At 39.6% G+C, this 26,719-nt stretch overlaps 1 protein-coding gene across 1 annotated transcript in view; it reads right to left on the reverse strand.

The window, feature by feature from the left end:
- The window catches only part of bach2b (BTB and CNC homology 1, basic leucine zipper transcription factor 2b), a 94,419-nt gene extending 72,176 nt beyond the window's left edge, over positions 1 to 22,243 (reverse strand). Inside the window, exon 1 of the mRNA XM_053484133.1 lies at positions 21,802 to 22,243. The gene's annotated coding sequence lies outside the window, so the exon portion shown is untranslated. The remainder of the gene's footprint in view (positions 1 to 21,801) is intronic.
- Positions 22,244 to 26,719: the final 4,476 nt, after the last annotated feature.

Here is a 26,719-nt window from a genome sequence, read left to right on the forward strand (position 1 = left end):
GTGATTATGGTGATGATGATGATGATGATGATGATGCCTCATTCCTGCACTACGTATCTCGCTTAAATATTTCCTCGCCGTTTTCCAGATGTGCAGTCAGCTTCTTCGAGTTGTGTACTCGCGTTCCGGCAGCCCATCTGGCCTCAGTCTGGTGCTACAGCTACAGATGTGTTGGAATCTCCAGCCCGGGTTACAGACATGCCCTGGCTACGGGGAAGGAGGGATTCTCTGACCCTGAAGGTCCGCTCGGTACCTTAAAATTCATGTCTCAAGTGCGACATATGGAGAAGAAAAAAGCGCAAAGCAACACATCCACTTGTTTTCTTAGATCGTGAACTAGCCGCAGCTGGCACAGCACGACCGCTGGGGAATAATGAAAATACAACACTCCACAACAAATTAGCACCGCAATCACTAAATACATCACATCAGGTGTTAAAAATTAGCCATCGTTTTTTAAATACGGGAAACAAAAGGCTAAATTTACCACCAGTCTCGTATTTACAGGAGACTCGTAAGTACATCTGTATACAAGCCATGCCAGTCTGGTGCTTCTTGGGTTAAATGACAGTTACGTAAGCTCTCCACGAAAAAGGTTTATGGACATGCGTAGTGACCAGAGGATAGATCTCGGAGGTGGGAAAAACGAGGAGGTTACCCGAGAGCGTCCACAAATATCCTCGGCTCTGACCTGACAAAAGACCAAAATGGCAGGAGGCGATACATGATACAGCAGGGTCAAAAATAGACACCTCTCTCTTTCTTCTCTCCACCGCTCTTTCCCTTTCTCTCCTTCTCTCGCTCTCTCGCTCCCTTTCTTGGCAGATGGAGCTTATTTTGTTTAATATAGCCTACGATATGCGAGCTCCTGTTACGGCCCGCGAGGTCGGGCGATAGTAAGTGGAACCGAAACACACCCAGAGCTGGAGAAGTATCACGTCCTTCTCTTTTCTCACAGGGCAGACAGAAAGAATAGCGCCGAACAAACGGAGAGTTCTGAACTCACAAAGTGTGTTGTCATGTTACACACTCAGCTATAAAATATTACTGTGTGATCTCGGGGATGAGGTACTGCATTCGAATAAAGGTCGGAAACTAGTCATTTCCGATCTCCCATCCGATTAAAGAAATGAAGAAAGCTGTTTTAGGGTACGAAAACAATAAAAATGCCATCTAAGATGGATGTTTTTTTTTTTTTTTATACAGATGGCAAAACACTGACATCACAGTGCAAACCTGCGCAGGCTTCGTGACCAGATTGCTAATTTGCTGGCTTTAATTTCTAAATGCATTTCACTCTTGAGGAGACGGAACACGATGCTTCTGAGTTCACTTTTGGCAGAGCTTTTGGCCATGTTGCTGCTTTTCCTTGACGGAATAGTTTAAGGCATACAATCTCTAACTTGTTTTCACAGATACGTATACTTTAAATGCTCACGTGAACCAGCTTAGTTTGCTAAATACCTGTCTGGACGGCCTGCTCGATCTGTTTCAGCAGGATATAATGTGATGAAACACACGTCGGCGTTTCCTCTTTGTCTCTTTAGAAGCCTTTAAGCTTTTAAAGACAGTCTTGAGAGTGAGCAACACTACATGCTGTAATATTTCGGGTTTTAATGCTCTTTAAAGCATTACATCATCGCGGACAGGGAAGCCCTCGGGGCTGGAGGAATCCTTTACTGGTGAACTTTCTTGGATCAATGGTATCTAAGCGGGAAGAATGGAGCAAAGAGGACTTGAATGGACCTCATTGTGTTTGTGAGGCAGAAGCCGGAGTCTGGATTGAAGCGCGGAGGTCTGAATCACACTACGGAGGTGGTCTTAACGCGTCGTTCGCATTCGAGGCCTTCTGAGTCACCGAGCTCGAACGCCCCACTGTTTTTGCGAGGGGGGGGGAAATGAGAACCAGGCTGACCCCGAGAGCTCTCCTTGCACCTCAGTGACTCCGAGCCGTTACGCCGCGCAAATCGCTTTTTCCACTAGCTGCTCGATTTAACGCAAACCATCTGCAGTTGAAGCGTGAGCGGCTCTCTGAAAATGGCATTCATCGTCGCTAACAAGTAGGCGCGTTCTTCTCAAGGTTACGCGGCGACTCGAGGTTCTGAGGGGCTCTGAAAGGAAAACAAAGTCAGCGAGTGACTCCGCTGCTTTTCTTGCCTTACAATCTGCTCATTCAAAGACATTCCTGCAGCATGATGGGGGAAAATCGCCCACTCCGACTTATAAGTACATGCAACATGCCGCACTACGACATCCACAATGACCTCTTTCATGAAGTCCCCCTTTTCACACACACACACACACACACGCACTCCAGGAGCATGCTGGGAGATAGACAGAAGGACAGCTCACACGCCGCATACTTGGAGCTCACATACATGCCGTGTCACTTCAGCTTTACAGAGACACATGTTTCGAGTGACCCCATGCATGTGGTACTACTTACAACTTCGGTACCCAACCCAGGTGCACGTGTAAAACCTTGGGGGGAAAAGTATGAAACAATTATGAGACTAAAGTTACTCTACGCCAGGAAGGGTCTGTGTGGAATTCTAACCGTCTGCAAAAATCATTTATAAAAACTACAAACATCAGTAGATGTACTCGTACAGACACCGCCAGGTGAGCTGTTCAGTACAGTTTATCCACTATTGGGGATTAAATTATGAAAGAAGAAAAAATGTTACATCGAATAGCTAAATCTTTACATATAAGGTAATACACAAGACATTACACGTTACTAGGGTATTCGAAAAAAACAACAGCTACAACCACAATGACTCTTTGTGAGCTGATCTAAACATTTTTAAAAGATTTTAAAGGTTTCTAATGAGGTCTTAATGAAGAAGTCTCAACATTAAAATGTCATCTTTAAGTGTTGTGTTAATCATTAGGGAAATCATTTGTTGTTTAAGAGAATATCATCTAGATTGTTTAAAAAAAAAAATCTAACTTTAACATTTTGGTAAATTTGCTGTAATTTCCTTCTACATAGGAACAGGAATGGACAAGTAGAACTTCATGAACTCTGATCTTCTACAAACCGGTAAATTAAATATAAAGTGAAACCTCGAATATGAGCCCGCTTCCGGAACGAATTATGCTCGTTATCCAAGGTTCCACTGTATGCTTTTAAAAAAATATATAATGGAGATTACTGTGTTTCCACTCCATGGAGTAGACCGTTAATAAAAAAAAAAAAGTGACATGTTTAGCACAATGATGTGGGCGGAGTTTAAAGCCTTTATTATAGTTAAGGTATAACGTTCAGATAATGTGGCAAAGTTAAAAGGAGAATTTAAGTATGTTACTATTAGCATAGCTTTGTCTCTTGGTTTATATTTTAACACTGGGAAAAATTGAGTAATCTAGCAAGTCGTTTAAATTAAGGGCAGAAAGTTGAACAAAAAATTTAATTAGAGTAAAAGATTTGTATGTTCAGGTTAAGGTCATTAAATAGAATTAAGTACATCATTTATTTTAGTTTAACAGACATTATATCAGTGTGTAAAAGCTACATGAGTGTAAGACTTTGGCGTAAACAGCAATTTAATGAGATATCGCTCTGCTATAGTTACCTTTTCTAGTAAAAGTAAAAGTCACAATCATTTCTTACTTCACTTTTATCTAATTCTCACTTCCACCGTATTAAACTCTCTGTAAATTTACCCAGAAAAGTTAATAAAAAATGGTTACAAAAATTTAACTAATGGTGTATATGTACGCATAAGGAGACGAACATGAACATAGTATCCATCTAAGGCCTTGCGTTTTGTACTAACAACAACTTAAAGAAAGTGCGGGTAAACATCAACAAAGTGAAAGTATTTTCAGAGTTTATTTATTTATTTTTTCCTAAGGGCAGTGGGGAATATAATTTGTTAAGAGAACATGTACAGTCATTGGTTTTTATAGAAAATAAAAGATAAAAGAAAGTTTCTATAGAAGAAACTTTTCACGACGTTAATCAATTAAGTAAACGGTTTAAGACAGAAAAAGAAAGAAGCGCACTAATAAAAGTCCTGATGTACATAAGTCTGTTATTGCGGTATCTTAAGTAGTTCTTAAATTTTTGGAAGCTAATGAGAACTTTTATTTAAAAAAATTGAGGGGGAAGGGTTTTAGGAGTCTAGAAGTACTTTTTTTTATTTAAAATGAGACATTTACAGAAGGTTTTAGAATTTGAAAAGATTTAAAAACAAAAAATTAAAAGATCCATAACTTGAATATTTAATATTTACAATTCTGCGTTATTTCTAGGTTCCTTAAAATATTCTGGAGACCTTGACTGCTTTGTACAAAAGCCCGGATTTTCCTTATGTCTAACATTATGTGTTAAAGCGAATCACATTTAGTCAGGTGGATTTGCCCTAAAATTAATTATAAAGTTTTTTTGCACAAATTTTTGGAGTCTGTTCCAAAAGGCAAAAGGGGGAAGTCAGAAATTCATGTAAATATTTCACAGATTTTTCTTTTTCACTCCAGTTGTTGTTAATAATTAGATTTTAATAAAAAAAAAAATTTAAACTAATTAATAAAAAAAACTAATAATGTTAGATTTTTTTTTATCAGGGCTTTATATACACCGCTTTGTTACAGTATAATGACCGTCAGTTTTAAAATCTTTACTATATCTGTTCTTGTATGATGTAGTGTCACATGACAGGTTATATCACTTTATTATCCTTATGTGACCTTGACAAAGGGGTGCTATAACACCTATCTATTTTTGACTCAGCTGTTATGAATCAAGTTTTCTTAGAGACGTGTATGCCAGTTGTCATTTGTTATGAGTAATGTACTGTAGTCATCATAAACATGTTTTGAAGTAAAAATGTCATACACATTTCCCAAAAGGTTTATTTAAATGATTAATTTCTAGTTTTTTTTTCGTATAATTTTTGGTAATTGTCGCCAAACATATGCCGATGAGACAGTAGATCACTCCACATTGCTTCCCCTTGTCTCCATCTTGCTCCATCTTTAGTCAGTCTAAGTGTTCTGACCTGTCTATACACTGGAGCAAGCAAGCGTTTGCTTTCAAGTGGAGTAAGTTTTCACAGCATACCATTAAACTAGCACTTTCCCGGGCGTCTGTGAAAGAAGAGCTCGGAGTGGCCGAGGTTTAAGGCCAAGGCTAGCGATCTGGATCTTTACCACATTTACATTTAGCTGATAGGTGCTTTTATCAGAGCTGAGTTACAAAGGCATCCGAGTCTATTCCAAAGTATAAAATGGAAAAAAGTTGACGATTGAGCATCAGACAGTGGCTTTCTAGCAGCGCAGGGATTTCAGACTTAGCATAGATGCTTAAGTGGTAAAATGAACCAGTAAACCGTTGCTAAGCTGTTAGCATGGTAGTGTGCTAGCAAGAACATTGGAAACCAGAGTACCCTGAGGAAACCCACTAAACAGGTGGAGAACGTGCAAACTGCAACTTCTGGAGAACCACACAGACCCCGAGGTGGGAATCGAACCCAGACCCTGAAGGTGCAATGCGACAACGTTAACCACTAAAGCACCCACCGTGCCCCCTGTTTGAGAAGTATCCAAGGAACATTTGATAGAAAATGTTGCACATTTATAAAGAAGTTCCAGATAAATCAACAAGTTTAGTATTTCTTTTGCAACTGCGTTACGAGTTATACATCATTTGAAGTACAGTACGCGGCATTATACTGGGCTGTATACTACCCATGCTATAAATTCGTCAAACCGTCGCACTACTTTGTTCCGTTGCTCAGTTCAGTTACCCCAGAGGTTAATATTTATTTGGATAGTTGATATTGTTGCACCTGCAGAGGAAGTCATGAAAAGGAAGCCTGATTTCCTGTGAGAAAAACGTCTTTTGTGTATCTTTATTGTGCAAAATCTCTCGAGTTTTCAGCTCGCACTCCACGCACCAGCTTCAGATCGTGACACGCCTTTGACTGGGACAGGATTCTCGCTCGATGGAGATCTGTTCATGATAGCTCGACTCCCAGGTCTTCGTTCTCGGCTTTCCGTGGGTCGCTCGTGGCACAAGGTTGTGCGGCTCCCGTTAAAGATTTACACGCCGCTGGCAGAAGCGATGCTTAATCTGATCTGACTTTTAGGCCTACCTGCCGCGGGACGAGCAGCTAAAGTCAAGGGCTTGCGTCCTGAGAAGACAAAGGTTGCGTTTCTCAGGTGTCGCAGCATCTCTCGTAAAACGTCAGAGATTTCCAAAAAAAGTCGAATAGCTCTCTAAAAATACAAAGATACTTTGAAAGATGAAATTCTTAAAGATATTTATTTGAAGTAAAATTAAAGATCGTATGACTTGTTCAAGCCAGACAACATTCACACTCACTCATACTTACACACACTTACATCAAACTCTATTGATTTTCATATCAAAAATCCCTGATTTGAGATGCGTTCTTCTCAATAAAATCAGGATGACAAACATAAAACTCATCCAGTTTCATCTTTGTCGCACTTCGACATGCCAGCAGACACTCTTTCAGAAGAAAAAACAACAAGCATCCTTTCTTTAGATGTCAATAAGGAACAGCAAGTGAAATAAGTGTAACTCACAGAACGGACAGAAGTTCCCTCCGATGAGCTGCTGCTCTGTACGGTGCTCACACTCAGCACTTCAGCAACACTAACACGTGTAGAGATGTGCCACAGCATGTGTTTGTGTGTGTGTGTGTGTATGACTCATGCGAAGCTCAGTGTGTGCTACAGCTCCTGACTGGCAGCTACCTGGTGTAACCGGGTTCTCTTTTTTATCCATCAACGAAAAACCTTAATCATATTTCCTGTCATGTTCATTAAATACGTCAACGGATCACGTGGGTCGGTACGAGCATTTCTGGTTCTGATTATGAATTTCAGATTCCAATGTAATGTCTTTATCTGCGTTCTTAAAGTGTCACAGTCGATTTCTGACAGGTTTTAAGAATGAACACTTCGCAAGAACCTTTACAGGAATATGTACAGCTGATGGACCATGTGATCAAAGAAAAAAAAATAATATCATATAATAATGTGAAGATTTCTTTGTGGACATCCATTATTATACATATATACATTTTTTTTTCTCCCTCATTTCCATTTAAGGTCACATATAGTCAGATTATTAAACACTAAAATGATCCACATATTATTGTTATTATTTTTTATTCAAGAGAGTAAGTGTTAACACTCTATGGAAATCTACATACACTCACACACGGATAATCTGACATGAGAACCCAAACCCATACACCCACACACCCCTCCACACACGTAACCATGCAGAGGTTATCGTTCGTGCCCTGAAAGATGAGCACTATTTGCCCTGGGACAACAGACGTGGAAAAGGGTTGCCATATAGTCCGACCTTCAGTGTCTAAGTGTGTGCATAAATGTTATCTAACGAATGAACCCTGTATATCGGTGTCTTATCAATGACCTTTATGCACTGGCAAAATTCGAACTGCATATCGTCAGCCAGCACAAGTCTCCGTAATCGTCCGAGCTTCGAAATGTCATTTAACTTAACATTCAGTAATGACTGTCATCTTGAAATTGAGAAGTGAAGCTAATTAAAATTAAAGACAGGACAAATAAATTACACAGAAAGAGTATGTAATCTAATTTGTGTAAAAATTTCTACCAATTACGTAGAATATTCGAAGAATGTCTTATAATAAATGTTATAAAAGCTAACTGTCTTGTAATCTTACTATTTAAGCTAGTTTTCAGAAATCCCAAAAATTCTCCACACATCGACGTAATTAATACTTTTTAGCCAAATAGCTTTGAAAAATTGTTCGTACTTTATATTATTTTTTTCTTTTCAGAGTCTTGACGAATGCCTTTGACAGAAGAAGAATAAATTTGAAGTGCAATTACGTACAAAACACCAGATGTGTTAACACGAGTTCATCATGAGTGGGAGACACGACTCGGTGTCTGTTTACAAAGAAGAGGATGTTTTGAAATAAAGCTACATTTCTGCTAAAAAGGTGTAATTTTGCACTTTTGTACAGAGACTCACATAATTTTGCAGCTATGCATGAAGAATTTCTGGGACGAAACTGTAGTGAATCTGATATGTTTACTATTAAGTTCACTATTAAAATCACTATTCACAAAGCCAACTATCTAGTTTGGTTAATATAAAGGTTACAGTTCTATGTTCTACACATCTATGAAGCTTACAATTAAGAATACTACTATTCAGAAAAGCAAACTATTTAGTTTAATTACTTTCTGATTACAAAACTAACTACATTTTAAGGTTCAAATTTAAGTTCCTATTTAGAAAGAAAAACTACTAAGTTTACTAATACATTTCATATTAAAGTTACTATTTACACAGCTGACTATCTATTAAGGTTATTATTAGGGTTCCTATTTAGAGCCCCATTTACTAAGCTGATTATCTAGAAAGCAAACAATAAGGGTTAATATTACAGTCACTATTTACAAAGCCAACTACCTAGTACGGTTACAATTAGGGTTACTATTTAAGTTACTAATTACAAAGCTGATTATCTAGTCAGGTTACTATTTAGGTCACTATTTACAAAGCTACCTATCTAGTACAATTAAAATTAGGGTTACTATTACAGTAACTATTTACAAAACCAACTGCCTAGTAAGGTTACAGTTAGGGTTACTATCACAGTTACTAGTTACAAAGCCAACTACCTAGTAAGGTTACAATTTATACTAATTACAAAGTTGATTATCTAGGAAGGTTACAATTAGGGTTTCTACCACAGTGACTATTTACAAAGCCAACTAATTAGTAAGGTTACAATTAGGGTTACTATTTAGGGGACTAATTACAAAGTTGATTATCTAGAAAGGTTACAATTAGGGTTACTATTTAGGAGGCTAATTACAAAGTTGATTATCTAGTAAGGTTACAATTAGGGTTACTATTTAGGGGACTAATTACAAAGTTGATTATCTAGAAAGGTTACAATTAGGGTTACTATTTAGGAGGCTAATTACAAAGTTGATTATCTAGTAAGGTTACAATTAGGGTTACTATTTAGGAGGCTAATTACAAAGTGGATTATCTAGAAAGGTTACAATTAGGGTTACTATTTAGGAGGCTAATTACAAAGTTGATTATCTAGTAAGGTTACAATTAGGGTTACTATCACAGTGACTATTTGCAAAGCCAACTAATTAGTAAGGTTACAATGAGGGTTACTATTTAGGGGACTAATTACAAAGTTGATTATCTAGAAAGGTTACAATTAGGGTTAATATTTAGGGGACTAATTAGAAAGTTGATTATCTAGAAAGGGTGTAATTAGGGGTAATATTTAGGGGACTAATTACAAAGTTGATTATCTAGGAATGTTAAAATTAGGGTTACTATCACAGTGACTATTTGCAAAGCCAACTAATTAGTAAGGGTAAAATTAGGGTTACTATTTAGGGGACTAATTACAAAGTTGATTATCTAGTAAGGTTACAATTAGGGTTAATATTAAGGTCAGCATTTACAAAGCTACAATTTAAGGTTATTACTGTCTAGTAAGTTTACAAAAACTAAATTTTAATATTTAACTTTCTAGTAAGGTTACAATCAAGGATACTATTTACAAAGCTTCAGACATAGAAAAGTTTAGATTAAGATTACTATTTGGTCTACTATTTAAAAAAAAAAACTAACTATGTAGTATGTTTACTCTTTAGGTTTTTAAAAACAATATTTATAAAGCCAGCATTAAAAATAATAACTGCAGTTTCTGGGATAAAAACTGCATTTTACTCCAGTTATTTATTATTATTTGTAAGTGTTACTATCTAGCAGGAAAACTATTAGAATTACTATTACAAAGGATTACTATTATGTTTTAATATTACTTTTTACAAATTTATCTATTTTCAGTTTACTATTCAGAATAACTAAATATGTAGTATGTTTTTTTGTTAAGTTAATACATATAAAACTAAATACAATGGTTTCTTTTAAGATTACTGTTTGCAAAGCTACCTATATTGTAAGGTTCAACTTAAGCTTTGGATTAAGATTATTACTTTCTAGTAAATCTAGCTATGTTTACAATTTACTAATTAACCTGATTAATCTACAATCCATTAGGCTTTACAAAGCATACATACAAAGCTGACTATTAAAATAATTACTTAAAAATGTAGTAAGGTTACTATTTAAAAAGTTAGCTGTCTAGTAATTATTTTTTTGTTTAATCCTAATTCATTTGTTTAGTTATTTCTCCTTCCGAACGGAGCGTTAGCATTACAGATAATGTACAGGATAGATTACAGGCAGATGCTATTGCTGATAACTATGATAGCGGGGACAGGTTTAGACAGTAAATAAACCCATTCCTCATCACTCCACACACACACACACACACACACACACACACACACACACACACACACATTCCATTCTAGCATGTGACAGAGAATTCAGAGAGATGGTGTTTAATACTTTACATTCCTCCAGCACCATGAAGTAGCCATGACTCTAACCTTGACTAAAACCTAATTAATTTTATTTTTATTTTTTTATTTTTATTTTTTTAAGAAAAATCATATTTGCTGTTTTTTTTCTCTCCAGTGAATCATTTATGGAGAGAAAAAAACACAACAAAGATAAAAGATGCAGCTAATGAGCACAAACCACAGTTGTCTGGGTCGTGTTGGCAGGCAAATGAAAACAGGATGCTGTAAGCTTTAAGAATCCTCTTCTATTTCATTTGCTTTGTTAAGCCTCATTCTAAGTTCAAACATGGACACACACACATGCAGACTCTGACACGGACCGTGTATTGAACCGGTCGCAGACCCTCACTACGTATATACAGTCTTGGGCTCATTTGAACCTGTGCTCAGCATGTACGCAGTAGATATTAATAAAGGTCTTGTCAGTGATGGTGGGGTCGTGTGAGGACGTGTTCAGAAAGGGGGAAAAAACAGAACTGCATGTCACTGAGCGTTCGAATGATTTCATCCGGATTCGAGAGCCCTGACACTTCTGTTGGCGTTCAAATTCAGAGCACTTGAACCATTATATGTTTTGCTGTCTTTTTTAAGATATACAGTTTAATGCTCAGGATTGCGCAATATACGCAGAGTGACATATCCTTTTTTTAAGCACAACCTAGAAAAACGATGAACTGAATTTTAGCTCATTTTATAATATAATAATTTTATACGATTATTTTTATTATATAATTATAATAATAATGATAATAATAATAATATTAATAATAATACATTCATTTTGAGAGTTTTACATTTTTACATACACATATCCCAGAAGTGTTTAATTTTACACGTTATAAAAGTAATTCTACTTTTAATCTACCTTAAATAGATAAACCTGAAAAACACAGATGCACAGTTAACTATATATATATATATATATATATATATATATATATATATATATATATATCATAAATGATTATTTCTGTTAATAATAGCTTTTTAACTATTATTAGATGTACAATGAACTTCTCTAAACAAGTAATAACTCTTAAGTGATTGATGATTTCTTTTCAAAATATAAGAGTTTTGGTGAAATCTTCAAGTCAAACTGGAACTTTTGAGGAAATTTTTAACTCGTGAATAAAAGCATTAATCCCATTACAATGCAAACTTGTTAAAGAAGGATGTACGTCTGTAAATAATTAAATATTTCCAAGCTCTGGTGAAACGCTAAAGTAAAGCTGGTGATTATTCAGAAAAATAAAGAAAGTTTTTACTAGTTTTTGTAGTGTTTAAAAAAAAAAAAAGTCCCAGTTTGACTTGAACAACACTCATAAAATATATGCAAATATTACCTTTATATATATATATATATAGGTATATAAAGAAATATTTTATTTGGATATAAAATGCGTCCATATAGTATACAATACAAAACTAAATTATCGTATCAGCTCTATGAGAGCCTTAGTGATGCGCGCACACACACACACACACACACGTCATAACGTCACTGATCACGCATAACTGCCCTATTGGCAATAATCGAAATCAGTAACCGAGAAAAACACACACACACTGATGTGCATAACAAGCCATAACAAGACACACATGTGCAAACCTTGGAACGCTGCCATGTAGCTTACTGTAGTCAATCAGGAAGTGGTCACGAAGCTCCACGCCCACCGCTCACCCCTCCACCCCGCTCCCCAAACCCCGTGCCACCTGCGCAAGTCCCACAGGATGCATGCACTCACACACACAAACATACACACACACACGCACACACACACACACACACACACACGCACACACACACACATACACAGTGCACAATCATCAACCCACCCACATTCAAACAAACACACAACCGCCCTGCAGACACACACCTACACCTCCAGCTGCATGAGTAAAACCACATATCGCGCTTGTTTTTGTTTCATCGCCTCAGAAATCACTAGCTTACCCGACGCTAAGGAAACTGTCAGCGCGCTTCACCTTAATCTTCTACACTCTCTAAAAAAGTCTCGATCGAGTCAAGTCAAACAGCAACACTTTTTTTTTTTTTTTTTTTGAGTTCTGCTCGTAGTTAATGTTAAGGTGTTTTTGTCATAAAGAGCTTGTGTTGTTTTCAACCAACCTCAAAACACTCTTTAAAAAAAAAAAAATGTCCGGTCAGAGAAACTATATAACATAAGTGAAAATATGTCATTACCGTGTCATGAATATTAATAGAACACAGAAGCTCAGTCTCGTCTCTGACACACCCGGGAGTACAGTGCTGTTTAGAGACAGGACGCATCATAACACAACCGTATCTCAACAACACTCAGATTCCTGTTATGACTGCACTGTGCCAGTTTTTTTTCTTTCATTAAAGCTTTGTAAATGTCTCTGTAGGCTTTCATGCTTGCACAGGTGTCGTCCAATGAAACAGAGACGATGAGGGGAATTTCAGGACTCATCGAACTGATTAAAAGCGTTAAGTTGACGAGGTTGATGTAGCCTATTCATATGCGGCACGGTGGCGTAGTGGTTAGCACTGTGGCCTCGCACCTCTAGGGTCGGGGTTCGATTCCCGCGTCTGGTTTGGCTGGTTGGTTTCCTCCGAATTCCCCCAACGGTCCAAAGACATGCTAATTGGTGTTCCCAAATTGGCTGTAGTGTGTGAATGTTGAGTGGAGGTCCTACCACGGTTGTAAAATGGGAATAAATACAACAGTAATCACCACTGGCCTACATGGTGAACTACAGAGGTTCTAAGGAGGATCCTAGTTGGACTATTAGACTAGAGAGTTTTCTAGATTGATTAAAGAGGTTCCTAGACTATGGGCTACAGGAGACTCCTAGTTGGACTACTGGACAATTTTTCTAGTTGCACTACAGAAGTTCCTAAATGAAGTACAGAGGTTCCCAGCTGGACTACAGGAGGTTTGTAGTTGGACTACAGAAGTTACTAGGTGGAATATTAGACTAAATCGTTACCTAGATTGATTACAGAAGTTCCTAGATGGACTAAAGGGGACTCCCAGTTGGACTATTGGACAATTTCCCTAGTTGCACTACAGAAGTTCCTAGATAAAGTACAGAGATTCCTAGATGGACCACAGGAGGTTCCTAGTTGGACTACAGAAGTTACTAGTTGGACTATTAGACTAAAGAGGTTCCTAGATGGAGCACAGAAATTCCTAGATGGAGTACAGAGATTCCTAGATGAACTACAAAGGTTCTTAGTTGGATTATTAGACTAAAGCGTTTCCTAGTTGGACTTAAGCGTTTCCTAGACGAACTTCAAAGGTTCCTAGACTGACTACAGATGTTCCTAAATGGCTGGATGAAACTGATGGTATGATGGTGTTATGACATGATCAAAAAAAAATCTTAAACCAAACTCGAGACAACAAACATAAATTATTCGCAGCGAGTCATTGAAGTCTTCGGGTTTTACATTTGTTTTCATTCACAAGTCCCAGTTTGACATGAATGTTTTATAGGCGTTAGAACAAAAGAATCCGTCAATGGCTTTGTGAGTTTGGTGATAAAAAAAAAAGAAAGAAATGACGACGCTTTTATGAACGTCTATTCAGGATCGATGCTCTCAGCTCTCATACCTACACACCTGCACAAACCTTTATTAAGCCTTTCAGCGATATTAGAAGAAGAGAACTCAGATCTCTCAGTACTACACGATAACAACATCAAGAAGAACTATGTGAGTAATCAGACGGGTCCGATTCGTTATTCTGGTGCTCGATAAGCAATCATTATTCTTCCATGATTTGCCATGTCTTGGATTTCACTTGGGCGCCTCAGTTTCCCTTCAAACACACGCGGTGGGGATGTTCGCTTTAGTCGCTCATGAAACATTTCTCACTCATCATCAGAACCCTCTTTCCATTTCTCCCTCCTTTTCTCAATCCCTCCCACCCTTCCTCCAGCCCTGTCTCTCTCTCTCGCTCTCTCTGTGAAGCCATGATCTCATCCTCTTCCCAGGAATCCGCTGATTGTTTGAAATACCTTCCACTCCGGCGCTGGACTGGACCCGAGTGACTGCGCAGCTCATTCCCAAGCGCCTCAGGAATGAAAACGTGCGTGGAGGGAGAGGGGGTGGTGGTGGTGGTGGGCCGAGAGAAAAGGAAGGAACAGGAGAACAGCCTTCAGCCTGAAACGTCACGTCGTCGTTTCTAAACGCGGGTTCGCTCGGGCTTGTTCCGAATTAGCCATGCGCTTTAACGCGGCCCAGACTGACAGACAAAACAGATCAAGAACGTGGAGGAAAAAAAACAACAAGGCTAAGTTGTTGTTGGCTGCAGGCCGGAGAATTCGATGACGAAACTAGTCACCGAAGTGGATTGTTTTTTCTTTTTTGGTTCTTCCCAGTTTGCGGTGCTCATAATGTCAACGATCATAAACAGACACTATATAAATAGTGAAAAGTCTTTACGTCCTCTTCCTTTTTAAAATCTCCTATACGTAGTTTTTGACCTCATCAAACATCTGTATATCCCTGATGATGTCATATAAGAAGCCTGGCAGTTTCGACACGTTCGGAAGAACCGTTGACTTCGCGGCGATCCGCTCTTAATTGTCATTTCTCGTTTTCGCCCTCAGCGAAAAAGTTCGAAACGGGGTGACTCTGACTGAAAAATGAGGTGAACGTAAGTGAAAGTGAGGATTGGTGGAGATATCGAGCGCATGCATATTTGTGGTAGGTTCAGCCGGATAAACCTCAACGGGGGTGAAAGCGTGATTCATTTGCGCGCAAGAAAACAAATACGTGTGCATGAATTCCCCAAGAGCTGTCTGAAATAGAAAAAAAAAAAAAAAGAAGAGCGTTCTGGGGTTCTGTGATTAACGCCGGGAAAACCCTCGAGTCAGACTTTTACTGCCTTGTTATCACGTTGAGCGGGATTTTAACTGAAAGACTTTCTTTTCTTCTTCTTCTCCTAAGCATGCACCATGCTCTGTTTATTTCCTGTGTGTGTGTGTGAGTGTGTGTGTGAGTGTGTGTGTGTGTGAGCGCTTCACTGCCCTGTGCAGTGCGGTGTGTATGTTATATTTAAAGGGGAACCCAGTATTACAGAGCCAAGCTGCATATGAGTCATTTGTACCAACACGGACCAGTGACACCGCTGTTTCCCCCAAAGATTTCCCCAGAAACTCTTGTCTATTTGTGGGTGTGTGTGTGTGTGTTGGTGTGTGTTTGTGCATGGGTTGATTTGCACGTCTGTTTACATCTGTTTGTTTATATGGAGTCAGTGATACGTACTATGAAGGATGGGTGCAAGTAACAGAAACTGACCGTGTGTATGAGTGTGTGTGTGTGTGTGTGTGTGTGTGTGTGTGTGTGTATCTGGGATAGCCCCAGGCTGTGTCTGGCCCATATTTAGTCGTACTGTCTCTGCTATGTATGTCTGCGTCTGCTTAGCTCAGCTTGTGTGTGCTCCTTGGGACCGAGCAGAACTGATCCGGAGGCCGTGTGCTACACGATCTGACCTGGAGCACGCCCAAAATAAGCCAAACGCAACCTGAAAGAGTCTGGTAGACTGATAAAACCAAAACCAAAAATATAGCATATCACCAGACTGGGAAATTCGAGACAGGGTTAAGGGCCTCGCTCAAGGGCCCAACAGTGGCAACCTGGCTGAGATGGGGCTCGAACTGCTGACCAGTAACTCAGAGCCTTAACACCTTGAGTTAACGCTGCCCCCATTTACAGTCGAAATGGTTAAGGCTGTGGGTTACCAGTTTACTGATGGGAAGGTCAGGGGTTCGCGTAACGCCCTTAACCCTTCCTAACCGGGATATGCGGTGAGGAAGGTCCATGTGACGAATAATTACAAAAAAGGACTGGAAGTAAAAGTGTCCATACAAACACACACAATGTGACGAGAACTCACGGGATTGGGACTAAACAGCTGCGTAACCATGCATCAGGGCTTTATATACTTTATAAAGTATACTTTGGAGCGATAGAAAAGGATGATGTGACCTGATGAGCCCAGACTGATCCTGTTCCAGAGCGATCGGGGTACGAAGTGAAGATGCGCACCATCATGCATCGTATCCTCTGGAGACAGTGTTATGGTCTGAGGCTGCTTCAGGTCTAGACCCAGCAACATTATGCGGCACTGAAAAAAAAGTCAGTTGATGAACTGAGTGACCGGGTTATCACATTTCCATATTCCAGGATTCTGGTCTACTTTTAAATTGGAAAGCCGGATATAACCATGATATAAAACTCTACATCATAAACCATATTTTAAAAGATGCTGTTGAGTCATGCTTTATTTTTATGAACCCGAGCTCAGCGGGAGCCGATATTTCTGCTTAGGACAGCTGTTCTGCTGCAGGTCATTAATAGAAGTTCTCGCTAAGCTGAAAGAGAAACAGGAGGGAGCTCTCGCAGAGCCTGAGAGGACGTCATGGAGGAGACTGGACGATAGGATCGATGAGCCTAGGAAACGATCGACTGTGTATCTGAACGCTCTCCATAAATGAAGAGGGGTCGGGTAAGCCGTGATGAAATGAGTGCATCCGTGTGTGTGTGTGTGTGTGTGTGGGATCGGAGGGAGCGCTGGAGTGTCATTACATGTGTTACTGTAGCATGTTGGTTGGAAGCAGTTCGCTTGACATGTGACCTTTGCGCACACTAACGCTGCAAAGCCGTTGGACACAGACATGAAGGACCACCACACACACACACGCTGGTGTATTTTAAGGGGCTGCAGAAGTGTGTGTTACAGACACCACTGCGCCTGAAATAAACCGGTGACTAAAACCTGATGAGTGCAGGCTCACCCACACACAGATTCCACACACGTTCCATCCTGAGCAAAACACTACAGTCACATGTATTATATAGTAAACCAGCACAACAGGCCAGCGTACGAGGAGGCGTTCAAGTCAATCCAGGACTCTGTAATGAAGGCGTGGAACTGATTTATGGTCACAGAAGATCTTTAAAAAGTAATCGTGCAGATTTTGAAAAACTTCCACATGTCTGGGGTATTAATGGAGTTCCTGGGAGGCCGTGGTTTTTAAACTTTCTACATTGATGGTAATCGAGCGCTAAGCGTTAACGGGACACAGCAGTCTATTTCCAACATACACTACTTCTAGTGCACTTCATAACCAGGTAATAACCTTTTGCTCAAAGAAGGTAAAACAGGAAATATAGCCATGTATCTTCTTAGCTTTGATGAATGGACTAAAAAAAGGTGTTTGTGTGTGTGTGTGTGTGTGCGCGTTTGTCAGGGTGTATCCGTTTTGCACCCTGTGTGAGATGCTTTTAATGAATAAGAACTGCTCGGAGTGTGAATACACAGCGTTTGGGTATTGTTTAATACCTTTGCTCCTGCAGAGCTCTGTAGGAAGACTACACACACACACACACACACACACACACACACACACACACACACAGAGTAGGAGAGTTAGTGTATAAAAACAGCAGCTGCCTCGGCCTCTTCTCGCGAGCTCAATAGCTCTAAATGTAAGCACCAAACGTCTCACATACACACACACACACACACACATACACACACACCTGTTCACATTTTAATTCTAAAGCACAAGCTCCAGTCATTTATATAATAAATAAATAAAACGAAATTCCACAAATTGCTGCGTCACTAGAAACACTCATTCCACAGTATATCTGAGTCTAAGTAAAACATTTTACATGTGTGTGTGAAAGTAAGTGCCCCCTCCTCCATTCATACACCAGCAATGATTTTTAAAATTTATTTGAAAGATTGTATAGAATAGACACATCTGAATTGGTCAGGCTCTACAGTTCACTTGAACAAGGTTAAATGCTTTACGTATTTTTGATTTATTTATGTTTGTTTGTTTCAGAACCAGAGCAAGCGCTCGGCTTCTTCACACAAGCGGATCGAGTGCACTGTACATTCCAGAGCATTTAACGTACAGCATGTGTTGGCATGCACCGATGTGCCTTCAATATCCAAAAGCATGATCTCATAACCTAAAAAAAAAAAAAAAAGCATGCTGTGATATCACAAGCCACGTCTACAGACTTCAGCCTCTCACACGACGTGCGAAATAAGACATTGTGTGGATCGAGAGAATAAAAGGATTCAGTTGCAGCAGGCAGACAAAAGAAGGCACGGCGAACTGCTGCATCACCGCATGAGGAATGTCAGCACATTCTGCACATCACACACTCACTCACACACACACACACACACATGCTCAAACCGACGACCAGGTCTGATTACGATCCGATCATAGTTAATGGCTGACACGTTAAGAGAGTAGATGCAGTGGTTTAGTGCTCTGGAGCTCGATGCATTGAAGACAAAAGCCAAGCTGATGTGAGTTGTGAGCAGTGAGAGATGGTCAAATTATAGCACGACTGAGAGACTGTTAGAAGGCAGGGTGGCGTAGTGGTATAAGCACTGTCGCCGCGGGTCTGGGTTCGATTCCCATCATGCACACAGACCCTGGAGGTGCAAGGCGACAGTGACAACCACTAAACCAAACAAACCATTCAACACTCACACTACAGGCAACTTGGGAACAGCAAGCACATGAGCACATGCACAAACTCAACACACACACACACACACACACAGACCAGAAGTGGGAATCGAACCCTTGACCCTGGACGTGCCACTGTACCATTTGCTCCCTAATTAATTTTCTTAAAATAAAACTTCTTTTGTTATTAAAAACCTGCTTTTGATATGTTTGTTTGTTTGTTTGTTTGTTTGTTTGTTTCCCTCCTAATATCCCACGTGCACGAAAGGTGATGAGGGAAACCCTCCCGACCTGGCAACCTCGCTTGATATTTGCCGCTCATCGGTTCGTCTCGGAGCGCGCGCGACACCTGCGTGCCTTCCGCACGCGACATTCCGACACTGGCTTTATTTATGTTAAAATGGCGGCGGCGCGCGCGCGGCTCTTTAACTCCATCCTCCCGTCTCGCGACAGCCCTAAATAAGACCCCTCTCTTACACACACACACACACACACACACAGAGACACACAGAGACACATTTCCGCTGATCTAATAATGCGGATTAATGGAATGTAACGCTCGCGGCTCCGCGCGCGCACTACTGCTGCTGAAAGGAACAAAGCGAGAGCGCGCGCCGCCTCGCGCGCTCAGTGCACACGGGTAGCGCTCTCTCTCTCTCTCTCTCTCTCTCTCTCTCATAAAGCAGCACACTATTAATAATAATAATAATAATAATAATACTTTTTAAATATATATAATTGTATTATTATTATATACATGGACATAGTGTTTTTATTTATTTATTACATCCTCCTAAGACTTCTCCAGGACTCTATTGTTATAGAACTGCAATTTCTACTGACTTTTTCCTCTTTACTCATATAATTAAGTTTTCAAAGAAGTTTGGCAAAAGAATTATACCCAACAGTCCTCACATGTGGATACTTTATTTTGGCTTCTCCCGTCAAGGGGTCACCACAGCAGACCATCCGATCCGGATTGGCTGGGGGCTGGTGCCTATCCCTGGAGACTTAGGGCCAAGGCGGGGTACACCCTGACGAGGCAGGGGTACATTCACATGCTCAGTCACACACTACGGGGAAACCCACCAAGCACGGGGAAAACATGCAAAGTCCATGAACCCAGACCCTAATGCGGGAATCGAAACCCTGGAGGGACCTACAACGGTCTACAAGTTCTTTAATAAAATTTTAATTACTTAGGCCAAAGATTTTACAAAGAGGTGGCACAGTGGCTGTGGTGGATAATTGCACTGTGGCCTTGCACCTCCAGGGTCCGGGTTCGATTCCTCACTCAGGTTCTGTGTGCATGCAGTTTGCATGTGCTTGATGTGTTTCCCCTGGGCGCTCCGGTTTCCTCCCACAGTACAAAGAAATGCACATTAGCATTTCCAAAATTTCCCCATAGTGTGTGTGAATGAGTGTGTGAGCATGCGTGCCCTGCGAGGGATTAGCACCCCATCCAGAGTGTCCCGCACCTCGTGACCTAAGTCTCCCTGGATAGACTCCAGGCCCCTGTGACCCTTTATACAGGATAAAGCGGTATAGACGATGAGTGAGTGAGTGAGTACTCCAAAGAATCTTTACCGGCACAACACACACAAAAATGACGAAGAAACCAACACTTCCATTGTCCTTACTACATGTGGATAGTGAAATGTTTTTTTTCTACAACAACAAAAAACAATGCATTGTTTTCTTGTAAATTGTAAAATGCGTTCAACAAAAGCTTCCTGGTGGACAAGTTTACTAGGTGCAATTGTTCCTGAAAATATAACTGGTTCCTAAAAACAATTAAAAAAATCTACAATATGAGTATCAGAAACAGGACTACGAGTAGGGACTGAAGTGTACTATTGTCACTTTAAGCGTGGCGTTTTTCCTAAGGTTCATGTTGAGTATCTTTAGTCTGTTACACTATCTCCACTTGGAAAAGTGTAGTGTATCACTGACGAGGGAAAGTACTAATGATTTATTTTATTTTATGTAAATGCATAAATATATGAACCTTATATTGAATATATGAACCTTTAAAAGTGGTTAAAAAACCATGCATTGAACAAAAGAAGCACGAAAACAAAGGAAGAGAAGGGTTTGAGGAACGCTTCCTGAACGATAGGGTTCTTCCTCAAGTGAAGGAAACGTAAACGGTTCCTAAAAGACATTAAATCTTTTTATGGTGCACTTTGGGCACCTGTATGTTAAAGAGTCCGCCACCTACTAGTGCGCCTACTAGTGAGTGCACCCTGTTAACAGACCACTTTTACTCGCAAGTCAAACATTACACCCTCTATTCTGTATCTCGAACCGCTGAAAGGAAAGAGGATGAATGATGTAGAATGAAGTAAACAGGAGGTGGGAATCTGGCTCATGCTGTGCATGTGTGTGTGTGAGAGAGAGAGAGAGAGAGCGAGAGAGAGAGAGAGAGTATGAGAGAGAGAGAGAAGGAGGGGTCTTGGGTCCCTGTATTGTGTCCTCTTTAGCTCCTTCTTCATTTGACAGCTACTTTTTCTTCTCAGCAGCAAACAAGAGCCATGCTTAACCCTCCTCTTTCCTCTCCAATGAAAAAAAAAAACCCACAACAACCCAAACCCATGGTGTGTATCAAAACACCTCATCCCAAGTACACTGTTTAGCGCTCTGTGTGATTTGGGACGCGTCCCGTTGTCGCGTATTATTGACACTATATGCATTAGTGAGCTGATTCTGACACGTTGCAGCGTGCATGCGATTTAGGACGCGACCGAGACATATATATATATATATATATATATATATATATATATATATATGCACACACACACACACACACACACATACACAAAGCCCAAGTTTGTAAGGGGAAGAAAAGCACACACTCACCTTCACACTTTCGGTTCCTCGCGCTCCAGCCCTGTTTGCTTGTTTGTTTGTTTTTGTCCGAGATCAAAGGTTTCTTCTGTTTCTTGTTTTGTTGTTGTTGTTGTTGTTTTTGTTTGTTCTTCACATGATGACTTCCCAGCGCGCTCCTAAAGCCCACCCGGGCTGCAGGGGGAGAACCAGCACCAGCACCAACACACTGCTCCTGCTACTACTACTGCTGCTGCTGCTGCTGCGGATCAGTCGTGCAGCACCAGAGAGAGAGAGACACACAGAGAGAGAGAGAGAGAGAGAGAGAGAGAGATTCTCCTCCTGTGGATTTGTTCTTTAGACCAAAAAGGAAGTTTGGATTTTGATAAGAGCGTTGTTTTGTTCTTCAGACGTCAGCGCGCGCGCGTGTGCGCGTATGCGTGCGTGTGTGTGTGTGTATGAGTGTATGAGTGTGTGTGTGTGTGTGTGTGCGGGGGATCGTATGCGGCGTGCCGCTCCGTCTCCTCTGTTTGTTACACCAGAGCGAAACACCTCCTCCTCCTCCTCTTCCTCCCTCCCTCCCTCCCTCACTCCCCACCCCCCCCCTCCTCCTCCTCCTCTCAATCGCTACATTGTTGACATTCGCAGAGTGACGTCACCGCTACGCTCATTCACAAGCTGCTTCTCGAGCGCCTGCGCCGAGGAATGCGCGCAACCGAGCTTAGAGAATCGGAGTAGCGGGAGCGCGCACGGACAAGAAGGAAGGAGGAGGGGGAAGTGGGGGGGCCTGAGCCAGGGCAAAAAAATTAAAATAAAACAGGGCAATTAAGAGCTTTAATGAACACCGAGGCTCCTAATTAAACCAGATAAACCAGTGTTAGTCAGCGCTCTGATTCAGGAAAGAGCAAAAAAAGAAAAAGAAAAGAAAGAAAAAAAAAGGTTGGGCCCCAAGTCATTCAGAACTCCTGATATCTAAAAAACTAAACATAACAAAACAAAAATGGAATGTAGTATTGTTATTACTACTACTATTACCATTGTTGTTGATATAATAATAATAATAATAATAATAATGCTACATTTCTATATTGCTATTTTGGTATCAAGAGTTCTAAAGAGGGCCAAAACTTTTGCACTTTCCTGAATCTGAGTGCTGATAGTAGCAGCAGTAGTAATAATAATAAGAAGAAGAATGATGAGAAAATGTGTGTGTGTTGTTGTTCTCATCAGTAATAATTTGGGTTTAAATATTATATAAATATTTTTATATTTTTAATATAATATACTATTACGGGTCACTTAAATTCTCATAGAACTAGAACAATAATAATACAAACGAAAATAATAAATAAATAAATGAATTGCTGTTGTGTGTATGAATTTGTGTAATTCATCATATTTATTGTTAAAAATAAATATGTACTTATTAAAACTTATTTTAACAACGACAGTGACATAAACAACAGAAACAATAAGAATAAGAATAATAACATGAAGAAAAAGAAATCATTCCTATCTTGCTATATTTTTTATTGTTACACGTTTTTTTTTCTTAATTGTATTTTTTAGAAACACATATTCTAAATGAGTTCTAACTGGGGAGCCAAACTCTTTTTCGCTTTCCTGAATCAGAGCGCTGATAATAATAATAATAATAATAATGAAAAATGTGTGTGTACTTAGTTGTGCTTAGTGTTTTAATAATATGCAAATAATTTAATATTTATAATATCATACACTATTAGGAGTGACTCTAATTCTTATATAATAATAATAATAATATAATAATAATAATAAATTAATTGTTGTGTGTATGAATTTGTGAAATTCATTATATTCTATGTTTTATTATGTAAACAAACCTATTTTATCAACAACAATAACAATAATAATAATAATAATAATAATAATAATAATAATAACAATAATAATAATAATAATAATGATAATAATAATAATAATGATAATAATAATAATAATAATAATAATAATGATAATAATAATAATAATAATGATGATGATGATGATGATGGAACGTGTGTGTGAGCTTTATTATTCTTAGTAATGCTTTGTAATTTAAAAATGCATATATTTTCATATTTATAATATAATATTGGGGTCAATTTAATGATAATAATAATAATAATAATAATAATAATAATAATAGTGTAATACCTTTTTAATAACACATTTAAAAAATGTAATTCAAAAATAAATTTTAAAATTTAGTTAAAATAAATACTAATAAAATAAAAATAAACTTCTTTCTAGTGTGTGTGTGTGTGTGTGTGTGTGTTTGGGGGAGTGGGACACATACAGACTTATTTAGTTGTAAAAGCAGCCCACAGGCTCCTATGGCACAAAAAAGAAGCAAAATGTCTAGTTTGTGTGAACATCCCCTCCCTGGTGACATGTGTGTGTGATCATACAGTGGCATGCGAGATGGTGTGTGTTTCTTCCTGTTCCTGCCTGTGAGCGACCCTGTGAGAGTAAACCATCCAGCATGTCTCGCCTTCAGATCAGGAACCAAAAAGAAGAAGCAAGTAACAACTTTACTGAAAAACAGAGGTGTTGGTGAAGGTGACGTCTGTCGTGAGACCTGTGTGTGGTGCGAAGGGTGGAAATTATGGCAAAGATGTCGCCTGGAGCAGCGTAAGGAGCTCAGAACAACAAAAAAAAAAGGGCGTACAGATTATAACCTGAAGGATGACAGGGTGAGGTTAGGATTAGGCAATTTTTTAGTGAAGGATAAAGCGGATAAGAGATGTTCTAGTGAATTAGAAAGTCAATCAGGAGGATCTTAACCACACACACACACACACACACACAGGTGAACAAAGTTCATCCTGCACTCATTGACCTTTCCTCTGAAGTGAAACTAGGTGAATGAAGAAACAAACACATTCATGCACATGTGTGTTTGAGGAGAGAATGAAAAACCCAAAGTAGGTCTCGCGCTTGCGCCCACCACCGGTGGACAAATGCATGTTTTTACGTCAGGAAGTGTAATTAGTGATAATGCAAACGGCATGCATTTCGAGAGCAGAGAAAGTGTTGGAGATGGTGAGAGTAATAACGAGAGCAAGAAAGAGATAAAGACGAGACCAGCCAGGGGATTTCACCCGGATTGAAGTGCTTACCTCAAAAACGTACAGTACGTGCATCAGCGCATACGTTCTCATACACGTTGTGTGAATTTGAGTAATTCGTCGTTCAGGAGCTGAAATTTGACCGCTATCGTCGAGTGCACGAGTTGTGTAATGTGTCAAGATGTTCCTTTTAAGTGTATCAGTCGTCATGGTATTCCATACGCCTAAGATTTTAAAGTGAAGTTCAAGTTCCATCCACAGAATTAGAAGGTAAAATGCTTTGTCGGGCGGTGGTGGGTGAATATATATCGCCTGGCCAACATCAAAAACAATCACACACACCAAGATTTCATTCAATCACCTTTAGCTTTGATTACAGCACCCAATGTGGTGTCCAGCACATGGAACCACTGCTTGTTCCATCAGCGAAGAAAAACTCCATAGATGTGATCACCTGCTCGTTCAGTACGTTCAGGTCGTCCGCTGACTTCGTTTTATTGCCCTATAACGTTGCTGAGCGTAGACCTGATCGACTGAAGCAACGTAAGACGGTCTCTACAGGCTTGGACACTATGCATGATGGATGCACCGCTTCATGCGCTTCCCTTCTTCCCTTCTTACAATTGGCCATTTGCAATCAGTCAGACGAGTCTTTCATGGAAAATTAGTGGCTCTTACATACATTAGTAGATGTTTGGCTTTCGAGAATAATAATCTCGTCACAGATCTAAGAGAAATGTTCTCATTCCTAACTTTTTCGCTTTGTTTCTCAACTCAACACAACTCACCTTAATTTGTATAGCACTTTACCAACAAGAATGCCCCAAAGTGCTTCACATAAATAATATAATAAAAGAAAAAAAAATTAAAAACAAGATAAAAAAAAAAAGAATAAAAAAGGAACATAATTAAAATCACATCACACGCATAACTAAGCAAAACAATATGTAAACTTAACATCTCATGTTGGTTTAAATGCCAGAGAATTAAATTGCCTTTGTTATTTCATTTCCTCATCGTGTATCCCGCTTCATCCTGTATACAGGGTCGCAGAGGGCCTAGAACCTATTGTAGGAGTCTTAGGGCATGAGAAGGGGGTACACCCTGGACAGGGTGCCAATCCACACATACATATACTCTCACACACTGTGGGAGGAAACCGGAGTACCCAGGGTTAACCCACCAAGCACGGGGAGAACATGCAAACTCCATGCACACAGAGCCAGGGAATCAAACCTGAACCCTGGTGGTGCAAGGCGACAGTGCTAACCACTAAGGCACATACTGTATAAGTCTACACGGTAGCTAGAGATATAGCTAGCTCGGGATCGGTGTATATATTTCTTGTTGCCCAGCAACAGTACATTTAACAATTGCAGATTTTACATAATTGTATCCTGTTTTAAGTTGAACCCAGACTAAGACACAGAAATGCACGTAGCATTCCACCCAGAGCAGCACTAAATCCTATAGTGGACACGTGTCGACTTGTACGTGGGGCGAAATACGACCTCGTTGTTTATGCATTCTTTTCATTTTCCTTACTTCTCCTTTCCTTCATACTTCCGTTACTATACCGACATCATCAAGTTTTGTATGAAAGCCTGGTATTTTCTGTCTTTGTAGCAATTTGGAAACGCGTTCGCAATTTTGCAAAGCAATGAGCTGAAACGTTTTAAATTCCAAGGAAAAAAAAAACGTATTTACCTACATTCAGTTTTTATTTCTTTATTTTATAACAACTAAATATAGGTTTTGCCCTGGTGCAAGAAAGGCACACGGTCCAGAGTCAAAATACACCTGAGTCGAAACAGGAAATGTTGTGAGAAAGCAGAATACAATGATACGAAAATATGACTTTC

Source organism: Clarias gariepinus, chromosome 2, assembly GCF_024256425.1.
Source record: "Clarias gariepinus isolate MV-2021 ecotype Netherlands chromosome 2, CGAR_prim_01v2, whole genome shotgun sequence".
NCBI classification, from domain to species: Eukaryota; Metazoa; Chordata; class Actinopteri; order Siluriformes; family Clariidae; genus Clarias; species Clarias gariepinus.